At 32.0% G+C, this 12322-nt stretch overlaps 1 protein-coding gene across 3 annotated transcripts in view; it reads left to right on the plus strand.

Moving 5' to 3' along the window:
• The window catches only part of LOC141456308 (ubiquitin-conjugating enzyme E2Q-like protein 1), a 45489-nt gene that overhangs the window by 2116 nt on the left and 31051 nt on the right, over window positions 1–12322 (plus strand). Inside the window, exon 1 of one of the 3 annotated variants that reach the window (XM_074132210.1) lies at window positions 6305–6409. The exons of 1 other annotated variant lie outside the window; for it this stretch is intronic. The gene's annotated coding sequence lies outside the window, so the exon portion shown is untranslated. Of the gene's footprint in view, window positions 1–6304; window positions 6580–12322 lie in introns of those variants that run through there. One more of the 3 variants, XM_074132209.1, reaches the window with a different exon arrangement.

Below are 12322 nucleotides of genomic sequence, written 5' to 3' on the forward strand. Positions count from 1 at the left end.
AAGTCCCAGTTTAGTGTAAAGCTTAACATCCGTACACCACCTCATTTCCCCGAAAAAATGAACTGTTTCTAAATGAATTTAATGAAATCTTCACCTGTTTAATGAACTCTTAAGGGTCGGCGTGTGCCAGAATAAAGAACAAGTTTCTACTAAATGTGGTGTTTTTTTTTTTTTTTTTATTTAAGGCGCGTCAACATTTGAGGTTATTGGTGGCGCTCCCAGCTATTTTCAGTGCACGGTCGGCCTCAGGATAGTGTTCACTCGTTGCAAAAAACACTGCCTATCACCGTACAGTAAGCAGTAAGAAGCTCCTAGGAATATAAAATCTGAAAACCTGCAACTGGATTCGAATCCAGGATCTCCGCGTTCGTATCAAGTTTACGATAATCACTTAGCTAATCCCTTCCCTGATAAGTTTAGTTTATCTTTTTACTTTTCTATTTTCCTCTTTTCTTTTTTTTGTAACCGGCTAACATAACCATAAAAAGTTCATTAGTTTGGTAACCTTGTGAAACTGGTTATCCACCAGCTTTACCAAAACTAAAAAGTGATCAAATGTTCGCGGTTAGAAAGAAAGGCACCAAATTTGAAGTTAGCTAATGGAGAAAGCCAATTACTTGTTTTTTATGGAGTTAAATTATTAAAATTGCCCACTAAGTATTAATTTGAATTAATCAGTGAATAAAATAACTTATTAGTACGTAACCTCAACATCTTAACTGCCCTACGCTTCGCGTAAAAGGAAAGTATTGCGTTCTTGTAAAAGGAGTACACTGAAATGGAGGCGAGCGAATTATTTAAGAGCTTAAAATTATAAAATAATAATTTTCAAAATTTGAAACAACTTCAACTCATATTCTATCATCCTCGCAATAAGCACATCAAATCCATGTACTCTTGCCTTATATTTCAAGGGATGGCTATAACAAGTGATCCTTTACATCTAAAATACAAAACATTAACGTCAAAGGGGTTGTAAGTAGATAAAAAATCTTTTGCAAATATGAAAGAAAAATAAAATAAAAACGAAAATTTGCGAGATGAAGTTATTTCGAACTATGAAAATGGAGTCCGTTTTATTGTCAGCTCTCAACTGATATTCTCTCTTATAAAATCTGACAATTACATCATCTAATGGGAAATTTTACGTTCTTTTAATTTGTTTAATTAAATTTTCTATAACTCTTACCCTTCTAGAATTTATAACTATTTTTATGGGGAAAAAATGCCATAAGAAATATTAGAAAATGTTAGCTAACTTGAAAACGGTTGAGAATCTAATTCCTCGTCGTAAATGAGAAATAAAACCACCTTCTTTCAAATGGCGAGTACGATCTGTTATTACTAAATTATTAAAACTGACCTTTTACTAGAACTGATACGATTTGACGTGTAGAGGAAACACCATTAAAGACATCTTAGCTGTTCGAAACGCCGACATATCAAGTTTTACTATTTTGTAGTAACTTGTCCCATTGTTTCACATAAATGTTATAATCTGCAACAACAAGAAACATGCCAAGTTTAAAAAAAATCCTAGAAGCATTTTTGAGAAAATCACACACAAAAAAAAATCAAAAAATTGTTCTGTAAAGAGGCACTTTCGCTGATTTTGCCCCAAAATTGATTATCTGATCAAGGGTGGCACGGATTCGAAATATCACCATCTTTGGGTTGAATTTTTATATGATTTAATGTTATGCTGTTCACTCTCATGCTAATATTAAATTTTAAAAACCACTTTTTTCGGTTAGGTTAGGTTAAATCTCAAATTGAAAATCTGCACGATCGCGGTATTAATTTTGTCAATTAAATTCATGCGTTAATAAAACCAATATAACACTTGTCCGAATTTAAAATAAAAGCGGGAGGTGAGAAACACATAATTAGTGGATTTAAAGGAAGGCGTAACCTAGGAAACGGCTTGACGTAAAACAACTCACAAAAAAGGGGAAGCTTCCGAGTGCTAGTGTACATTGTTTTTACCAAGGCGTATTCAGTAGCTGAATTTATCAGCGAAGAACGCTGTCTAGCAAGCCCATCCAACTTCATAAGGTCGCATAGCAACTACCCAATTGCTGCACTTAATCTCAATGTTTGTGTATGTAGAATAGATATATATTGTCTAGCTTCTGGCCTTCCTCACGCATTAACTTCAATATCCTGTCTGGGCGTCCAAACGATAAAGGTTTTACCACCAGTGTGTTGGTGCTCTCATTAGCATACACGACCGACTGCCTCATTCACAAGTCACTCACTTAAACGGCCCCTTCGGGTTATTGCTTCTGTCTTCATGTGCAAATACTTAATTCATATTATAATTGTTTAAATTAAAAAAATCTATGGCGAACATTGTCACGACTTTCGCTAACTTCCATTCGAGAGGTTTGAGTCTAACATTTTTTTTATAATGCAAATTTTGAAACTTATTTAATTTTTTCCCGTAGTTAAGGCGCGTCAACACGCCCTGTGTATGGTTCTGTGTCCGAGAAATCATAGTATTGTTACACAAAAATACAATATTTCTTGTTTTTGGGAAGAAATTTGTTACTTTTTTGTCAAATACACCAAATTTAAATTTGTTTTACTGCCAAAATTTCCGTCCGTCCTTCCCTAAGAAGTTCTGCCATGCACATAAAATTTATAGATTTTTGCCAGCTGTGCTATTGGCTGATTGCCCAGAAGTTTAACCAAAAAATAAAATAAATTCTAGGCCTAAAATTTATTGATGTTTTCTTCAAAAAAGTATTGTGTAATATTTCTCAATTTAAGATTCATAAAATTTTTAAATTTAAAGTTTCACAAAAATATTCTGAAATCCTATGCATTCTGTTGACCTCATCTACAAGTATAAACTAATTTGATTTTTTTTCTTTATCATTTTATCAGGTTCCGGAGGTGGTGATTCTTGGGATTTTATCTAATGTGCTATTCTTGTGTGTTGCACGGTTTTACTCCCTACACATGTTACTAAAATTACAAGTTTCAAGATAATTATTTGATCGGAAATGTTAATATCTTGAACTGTCTATTTTAGTTTCACTTTTCAGATTACTCACATAAATACTTATCGCTTTGGGACAAAATTCTTTTTATGAAATTGAGGCGAGAGCGCCTCCCATGAACCTCCTAATTATAATGAACCTGTATGAAGCTAAAACTCAATAAAATTTCGAAGTTTTAAGGAACAAGTATATATGTACATATATGTACAATTTTATATACGTATATACTTATGTGTACATACAAATACAATCATAATCATATATATGTAAACAATTTTGCCAAGGAAATAGTGTCAAGTGTGACAAAATTACATAATCCAAGAAAATATGCTTGAAAACTGGCGCAATTATAGCAATTAGATAAAACTAGTTGTAGTTTTTTAAAAAAATATTAACTCTTGTAATCGCATTTCCGTAAATATTAAAAGCAGGGATTTTTTTTATGTTTCTTTAATAATATGTAACTTAAAAAGAGAAAAATATTTTCCACGACACCTGTTACTAGATGGATGGATAGCTAACCTAGTAAAATAGAAATAATCTCTAAAATTACTAGGTTACATATATTCATGACCATGTAATATGAAAAGTATCATCTTCTGTTGATGATTTTAAAAGATAAAATTAAGGGAACAGGAGGTAAAATTTATACTTATCCAACATCGATCGTCTGATCTTATTAGAAGAGTTCGAACCACTTAAGAAATCGAATAGGGCACATAAAGAAGAAAGAAGTTTATGTTAGTGAGGATTATCTGTAACCATAAGTAAAAATAGATTTTTGTTAAGTATTATATAAACAAGTAGAGCTCTGATAAGAATTTAAAGAGCAACCAGAAGCAGTAAAGCGCAACAGCTGAGCAAATTTATTAAAAAAAGAATCACCCTTGAGAACAGTAATGTACGCAGGAAATCTAAAGAGACGTAAAAAAAAAACACTGACGTATAACATGACGTATTTTAGACAATATTTTTAACAGTGTTTTTTCCTGGAACAACTAGCATTCTGCCCAAAGATACTGGAGATTCACTGAAGGTCAACCAAGAAGCAGGATAATATTTACAGAATTTTTTGTTTTGTACGGCAAGCTACACGAATTTAATTCAATTTGGAAACAATAATTAGTACTAATCTATATCCAACATGTTCATTGTGGAGAGAAAGGACGAATCCACTAGGATAGTGGAATGACTGGGAAAATAAGGAAGGACTCAGTCAATACATTCCTTGAATAGCTAGTCAGTGGGATGCGTAAATCCTTCCGAACGTCTAGAGTGAGAAAGTGGTTAAAAATGGCTAGTTAAAAAAAAGTTTAAGTAGAAAAAACTACTTTCTGCTGGGATATATTTCAACAATAACGGATAATTTTCAATGTTTTGCTGGTGTCACCTTTTCTTAAAATTTTTTGGATAAAAATATAATTTTATTTCATTCTCGAGGTTTTATTTTCTTTTGAAATATAAAGCCGTGAAGCGTATTAAAAATTATCAAAATTATTCAGAGAAAAGTACTGCTAACTACGTCTATCAAAATGTATTTAAAAAAGAAAAAAAAATCCAGTTTTTTAGAGGGGCGATCGCCTCACCCCACTGGATGCGCTGATGAATAGTTAGCAATAGCAATCACAATCGTGAAACTTTTTATATTCTACTCTCCATTGGTTCAGCTAATAAAACACATTTGTTTTTTACGTAAATTAATTTTTTTAACATCTTCGATTTTGTCCACTGCTCCTTACTGCTGTTTTTTCTATTATAGGCGCCAGTCTTTAATTGCCTGTATCACACGAATTTAGATTTACTTTCTTTTCTTTTTTTTTCTAGGTTATTGTAGAATAAGAATGGTATTTTTAGTGGGATAGGAAAAACAAACTTTAATTGGACAACACAGTGAGTGGCACATGATACTGTGTTATTTGTGGTTGTTTGCTTTAACAATTTATTGTTCTTAACTAGACTTTCATTGAAAAAGCTTCTGCCTTCAGGACATATTTCTATAACACATGTAAAGAATCATTTCCATTCTAAAAAAGAATGTGACGCTGACTGAATTCACAAATTCAGAAGAAAAAGGAAGTCTGCGAGAAACAACAAACGGCTTAAATAAGGTGATTGGTTGGTGGTTTCATATTGTAATTTTTTTTTCTTCACGTAATATGGTTCACTCTTCATTAAAAACAAGGTTTAAATAGGAAGAATGGTAAAAACGTATGCCACATCAATTTCCAGTATTGTATTGTTTACAATTAATACATTACAGTAATTAGTATTTATTTGTGACAGACGAATCCATTACAGCAAAATATTCATTACTATTGTTACCTTACTATTTTAATACATGACAGTATTACTAATTGCTTCTTTGGTGCTTAGATAGATTTTCTTCTCAGATTGGAAAGTTGTGAATTGTTTTGTTTTGACTAAAACTTGGAGGAATAATTTTTGGACTTACGTTATCTCTACTGATATAGGCACAACTTTTTTTTTTTCAAATAGGCCTCTTTTCCTTTAAACCAGGAGGTTTTACTTTTTACTGATTTTTAATCGTTTGTTGATAACAAAATATAATTTTTCATTCACTCTCGAGCTTGAAAATTGTCCTTAGTAGTTGCGCTGAGGCCTAGAATTTACCTAAAGATTCGTCTAAATGTATGCAACAATAACTTGTTTGTTACCTTGTTGGAGGAATAGGTTCTCCAGGACATAATCAAGGATTATATAAGCTTCTGGTTCTGCTAGATGTTTCCAACAAAAGAATCATTGCAATAAGTGTTTGTTGTAAAGAATTCGTTGTACCGTTATCGAAAAAAGTTGGGATAATACGATACTCTAGCAATATCAATTATGGGTACCACTTTTGTATTGCATTGTGGTAAATCTTCCAAATAAGGGTGGTACATTGAAGAGAGCTGTTCAACGTGGCAGTTCCATAGAATCCCAATCCTTCTTAAGAATATTTTAAATAAAAGACACAAATGTAGGAGGTGGTTTAGCATCTGAAGCTTAAAGAAAATAGCTGGAGTAATTTTCTTAGAACGCACAACTTGTTTGATGAAATTTTAACATTAGGAGGTGAGTTACAACTCCGAAATTAATTTAGACAGTATTTTCTAATTTTCGGTAATCAGTTTCAAAACTTTTAGACGTTATAATTCAGCTGAAATTAGACATGAAAATAAAAATTACCTTGTGATAACTACTTCGTGAGTTCAATTGACTCAACAACTTCGGCGTTCCTTGCACAGAACACTGGTTGCTTAATCGACTGGAACCTTCTAACTCTAACTGAAGAGGTTATAGTGGATATATCAGTGTTATAAATGTGAAAATGTTTTGTGTACGCGTGTGAATTTTATACACATTTTATCCTGGAAAGTTGAATATTCGGTATATTATTAAATAAGGTATAGTTACAGAATACCCCAAAGATATCCAGAATATGGTTCGAAATTTTAAATAATGTTTCAAATATTTTCCGATTTTAAATGTTCCGAAAAAATGCACATTTTCAATTGTTTTGAGTAGAAAGTGATAAGTACAAATAGATTTGAGTGTGTGGCCAGCATTCCGATTTGTAAGTAAATTAGTCTTCTGAGATTGAATTTTACAGAATGGCTTTTCTTCTACAATTTTCTTTGCTACGCTTAAGCACTTCATTCGAACTGTAGCCATCATGTGTTAGGTCTATCACAATATATAGGAATACATCGGGTATATGTTCAAATTAGTTGGAGAGAAGGCAAGATCAGATGAGGAACTTAAAAATGCATCTTTCCTTTCGATAACCAGAAAAAGCTTTCACTTAACTCCTCCGATTTAGGCAGTTAAGGGTTAACATGAAATTTAAATGAACCAAATGACGTTCGTTTATCGATTGCGGACGGAGTATAAGACTTAGGAGGCTAATTTAAAAGATAAATATAGTTAGCATGCGATGACCATTTTCTTGGGTGACAGTTTCGTGCCTCAAGGACTATTTTGATTCTCACACACGTAGATCATTTTAATCTCTATTTTCTATTTTGTTCCGACTTTTCCTCATCTTCCCCATGTTGTATTAGCTTTGAATTGTTCCTAGTATTGTTAAATTATTTTATAAAATCGAACCAGATGTTTTGTTAAGGTCATCTGTTTTAATTGAAATACTTGTACATAACTTTCACTATTACATCGCACTTCTTATCGAGCATTTTCTAAAAATCGGAGTTATTGCTAAACATTTAGTTCTGATGGGATTAGCTGATATGAAAATTGTACATTTATCGCTAGTTAAATTTATGAGGAGTCCCAACCACAGGTTTTATTTTTAGCAGAGGATACACATTTTTATTTTCTAAGTCAATTTTTATTCTCCTTTATTGAGATGTTGCAGTTTTGGTTAATTTATTAAAAACTTTGTTTGCACTCTTGAGGTTTGCGCAATTCATGGATGGACAGGGTGAAGTATATCCTAGCTAGATCCCACCAGTACATAGGTGGTTGAACTCAAATTTAAAAAAAAAAAAAAAAAAAAAAAAAAAAAAAAAAAAAAAAAAAAAAAAAAAAAAACACCTACAGTTTATGAAACAAGTTGCGAGAAAGTATTTAGTTATGGCAGAGCGCAGAAGAAAAGAAAGAGATATTGTATGGCTGATAAAAAAAAATGGAAGTCAGTGCCTTCTTCATTCATTGTTCCTATCTGTTGTTAACGTTTCTATTCTGATCTTCTTTTTTATTCAGCTATTTCTCTTCGCATCTTTGATGTTACATTCATTAATGCTAACCATTTTTATTTCTTTTTTTAATTGTAAACCTCCAATTAAGATAATGTCATTATCTTAAGGCAGATTGTGGTTAATTTCAATAAAAATCGAACAAAGTGATGCTTAAAATCTGAAGGTATAAGTACTTCCGAACAAGTAGTTATCGCATTTCAGAGACTCCACAAGTGTCAGCTTAACGACTACGAGATTGTAAAGATTAGATAAAAAAAGGCTACTTAGTCGCAAAAAAAATATAAAGAAGAAGATGCGAAAAATTCGAAGTAAATTATATCCAACACATTTATCGAAAGCATACCATTTAATAATTCTTTACACTATTTCAGAGTAGAGAGTCAAAAACCTCAATCTGAACTCTACGAAAGTAGAACACTCCGTCAAGAAACTTGAAATTTTTGCGAACAAGTGTCACCAGCACAACCCAGAACTTATCAATATTATATTTGTTTAACAATCTTAGAGCCACTCTTTAATCCAACACTCCAGCTTATCAACTTGTTCACCTACCTTTAGTGTAGTGTCCCAACTATTTGTGAACATCAACTTCTTTCTGCAAATCCATCCTCCTGTAAACATTGGGCGAGTTAATGCAATGAATAAGTAAATGAAATACAGTTGATTTAAATCTGCTATAATAGACATGACTATTAACAGGAATAGTCAGAGGCCAAGCGTAGGTCTTTGTTTATATTTTTTGTATATATGAACTAAAATTTTAGTTGTGATAATAAAGACATTATCTATCTATCTATCTATTAACTGGAATATGAACAATTTTTATTGCTCACTAATTGCAATAGACTTTACTCAATGCAACAAGGTTGTAAAATCATCTATTTATTGAAAGTTACATTAAGCGCAGCTATTTGAAGAAAAGAAGGTAGAAATTCGTGTATGTTCACACTATATTTTTTGTTCAACCTGGAAAGCTTTGCAATTTAAATCGACTGTCCTTTTAATCAGTATCTCATGTTAGGAGAAAACAACTTTACTACTCTATTACTTGAATTGTAACTACAATTAATTCTGTATAATTAATCAGAAAATTTATTAATAGAAGTTCAAATGAAACTACTACTAATCAAAGGTCTATTGAACTTTGAATTGGTACGGATTTCTAGAAAACAATGAGATAATTAATTAGACGTCTCCCAATATGTCAGTAAACATTAAGAATGATAAATGATCATTCGAAGACCGTTGGCCCGAACAACGCCCCGGCATTCATTCACTTACTCATGCGGCTGTAAGAGAAGTGTTGTGATAGTGGACGTACCAAAAGACGCATTCATAAACAGTAATAAATATTCATAAAAGAGAAATTTTGAGTTGATGTTTTAGTTTTTTTTAGACACTGAAGAAAGAAGGAGATTCTATTAGTTTCCGTTAAATATTCGTTTTCAATTAACGCCGGGACTCTATTATGCGCAAATTATATAAATCATTAAAAACTAATTAAAAACACTCATAAATTAAATTACACACTAATGCACCAAGAAAACGGAGAATTTTTTGCTAGACAGTTCAAAAGTTCAACAGATCAAAAATAAAGTTTGATTAATGCGTGCCTCATATCTCCAACTACTTACGGAGTTACTCAAAAAGCTAAATTTCAGACCTTCACGACTATTAAGCTACAACCATAACTGGAGAGAACAAAAGTGCAACTGCAAGTGGCTGCGTCAAGCGTCGCCAATCTTTGGTATAATTATTGCTTCAGTAAAATGTGTAAAACGCATAATTTTAGGCTTCATAGAACATGTAATTCAAAACTATTTTTCGTTTCACGGCAGCATTAGAGTACTGAAGTATAGGCAGTTAATTAAAGAAGTCCAATAAAAGCTGTTTTATTTTTTCGAAAAATATTTTTTTTCCTTGGAACCTAAAGGGAAGCTACGACAGTGATTACAACATATTCTCTTACAAAGATAATTGTTTTATTTGCTGAGAAAATATGTGTGAAAGACGCTATTTAAAACAACAAAAACAATAGGGATAAGAAATAATATCGTAATATAAAGAATTAATTGTAGAAACTCCTAATATGAGGAGTAATTAACATTTAAATATAGCTATTTAAGGGTGTCCCCAAGAAGGCAGTACCGATGAGAACCCAATAACACAAATTTAAAGGTATCGTAATTTGAAACCTCCTTTAAGAGCGCTAAGATATGTTTTATTGTGACAAAACAATCACGTTGTCAATAAACAGAGGGAGGTGTTCCTGTAACATTATTCCAGTCAGTTAGACAGTAATACGCATGCATGTAGACATGCAGAGCTGCCATTTTGGTACAAGTAGTCTTGATTGTGCAGTTTTAAAAATAGAAGAGGAGAAAGTTCTACCAAAGAGCAACTTGGAGAACAGGTGGGTGGTGTTCCAGCACAACTCTGCACTCACAGTGTTCGTGCCTCACTGTCCACAATATTTAATATCTATATAAAACATTCCTTGCTGTTTCCTGCTTGGTAAAGTGTTGGTAATTGGATAAACACCCAGAATTTCACTGGTGCCTTTTATATCATATATAAAAAAACAAAAAAATCGAAGCAATTTTCTTTGAATTACGTATCATTAAATTCGCTATTTCCAGGATAATTTCTCCCTGGATTGTATTCGGCATCTTTGTTGTCTCTCAGTATATTATTTTCCATGGTAATTATGTGTCAGAGTTCGTTGAGTGCACTGGTAGTAATATATAAAGTTTTCGATGAAATATTACTAAAAGTTACTAGAGTAATCGATTCGGTAAAGTGGTACGGCAAGTTTTGTTAAAATCTTATTTACTGTTCTCAGTCTTATTTACGGACCTAAGCAAACCGTGTGAGAATAATGCATCATACTGCACTCATTTACAGGTAGAAAGATTCGCTGCCAACACCCACTTAGAGATCAATTTTTAAAACCAACTTTTACACAGTCAGAGGACCTCAACTCTCGCATTATATACAGAGATTATACAAAATTAAAATTTAGCATGATAGCAATACTTCCTCTAATAAGAGAAAAGAAAGACTAATATCACAAGCCAAAAATTGCAGTAATAGAAGAGTAAAAAGTTAAATGCTTGACAAAATATATTTGGTAAGTCACGCGATTACCTTGCATTGCAGGTTATGTCCACGCTGGATAAAACCTTGCGTTATTCACTACTTCCTTGGATTTCTTTAAATTAAGCCATATTTTAAAACAACTTCACTTTGTTTTTTTACTTTTCCAACTCCCAGTTAAAGAGAAAGTTATGTAATATGCAGATATTCAGAGTTTCGAAGTCCCCTGAGAATGATTTGATCTGTGCCTGGAAACCTGTATTTTGCAGTTTCTCCTGTTTCAAACCGGGGCTCTACCTTGTATTTATAAAATCTAAAAAGTAGCTATAAGTGGGATTCGAACTTGATAATAATAATGATAATGAATTAGCTTAGAATCACCAACAGCTAGTTAGCTTTCAATTACTGTTTGTCAGTATTCAACTCTTTCTAAAATCGTGTACCTGCACAATATCTACTAAGTTCCTCTGGTTGCACTCAATCTGTATTCCCTTAAGATGTATACTTTCGTTATTTATTTTTCAAAGTGTAATGTTATATTAAATCATTTTATCTTATTCTTATTCTCTTCTTTCATTTTTTCGCAAGAAAACTCATAATGAGTTCCAAGAAGGATGTATTTCATTTAATGTTATAAGTTTAAGCAGTTATTGTTTACGTCAAACAACTTCAAGCTTACTAGCAATAAAGTGAAACATTTCTCTGGCATGTACTATAAAGTTACAATAAGCCTCTTTTGGCTTCAAGGAACAGGACTTATGCCATGATCGAATCTAACTATTTGATTAATATATCCTTGTTGTTTTCGACTTTCAATGCGAACTCGAATATATAAAAAGCATTATTTTATCCTTAAATCGAAGAAATTGATTTTTAAAGGTTCCTAATGATTTAGTATTTCTCTGTGAAGTGCTATTTTAAAATTATTCCTACATCTACGCATCAATGCCAGTTATTATAGTAACAATAGTGCCAAAATATTCCACGGAAGATATCAACCCAACTTGCGCTATGTCTTTGTTATTTCAATTTTGCAAAGTCATGTTGTAGATGTTAAATTGTTCATTTTTTTTCTTTTTATTATTATGATTAGAGAATAACAAACCTTACAATTCACACTATGATTTATGGTATAAATGACAAAAAATAAAAACTACTAAAATATCATTTCCTCACTGTAAATTTTGTAATAAATCTAACCTCGACATTTATAGAGTGCCGAAAAATGTCGAAAATCATGAATTTCGTAAACACGTAATGCAGGAAACTTTTTTATTTATTTAACAAGAATTTAAATTAAAACTTAATAAGTGAACACATAAATTAATATGTGTCGTTTTAACGTGCAGTATTATTTCATAAACAGTATAATAAGCAGACAGAACAGAAAAAATTGTAATAGTCAATAGCGTGGGTCCTGAAACTGACTTAGTCCCTCGGCAAAATAATGACTAAAATCGGCATATTCTTTCTTCCATTCTGGATTAATGAATCAGTCACCAAGAA

The sequence above is a fragment of the Rhodnius prolixus genome, unplaced genomic scaffold (genome assembly GCF_049639745.1).
Source record: "Rhodnius prolixus isolate KJV_2025 unplaced genomic scaffold, Rpr scaffold_4, whole genome shotgun sequence".
Lineage (NCBI taxonomy): Eukaryota > Metazoa > Arthropoda > Insecta > Hemiptera > Reduviidae > Rhodnius > Rhodnius prolixus.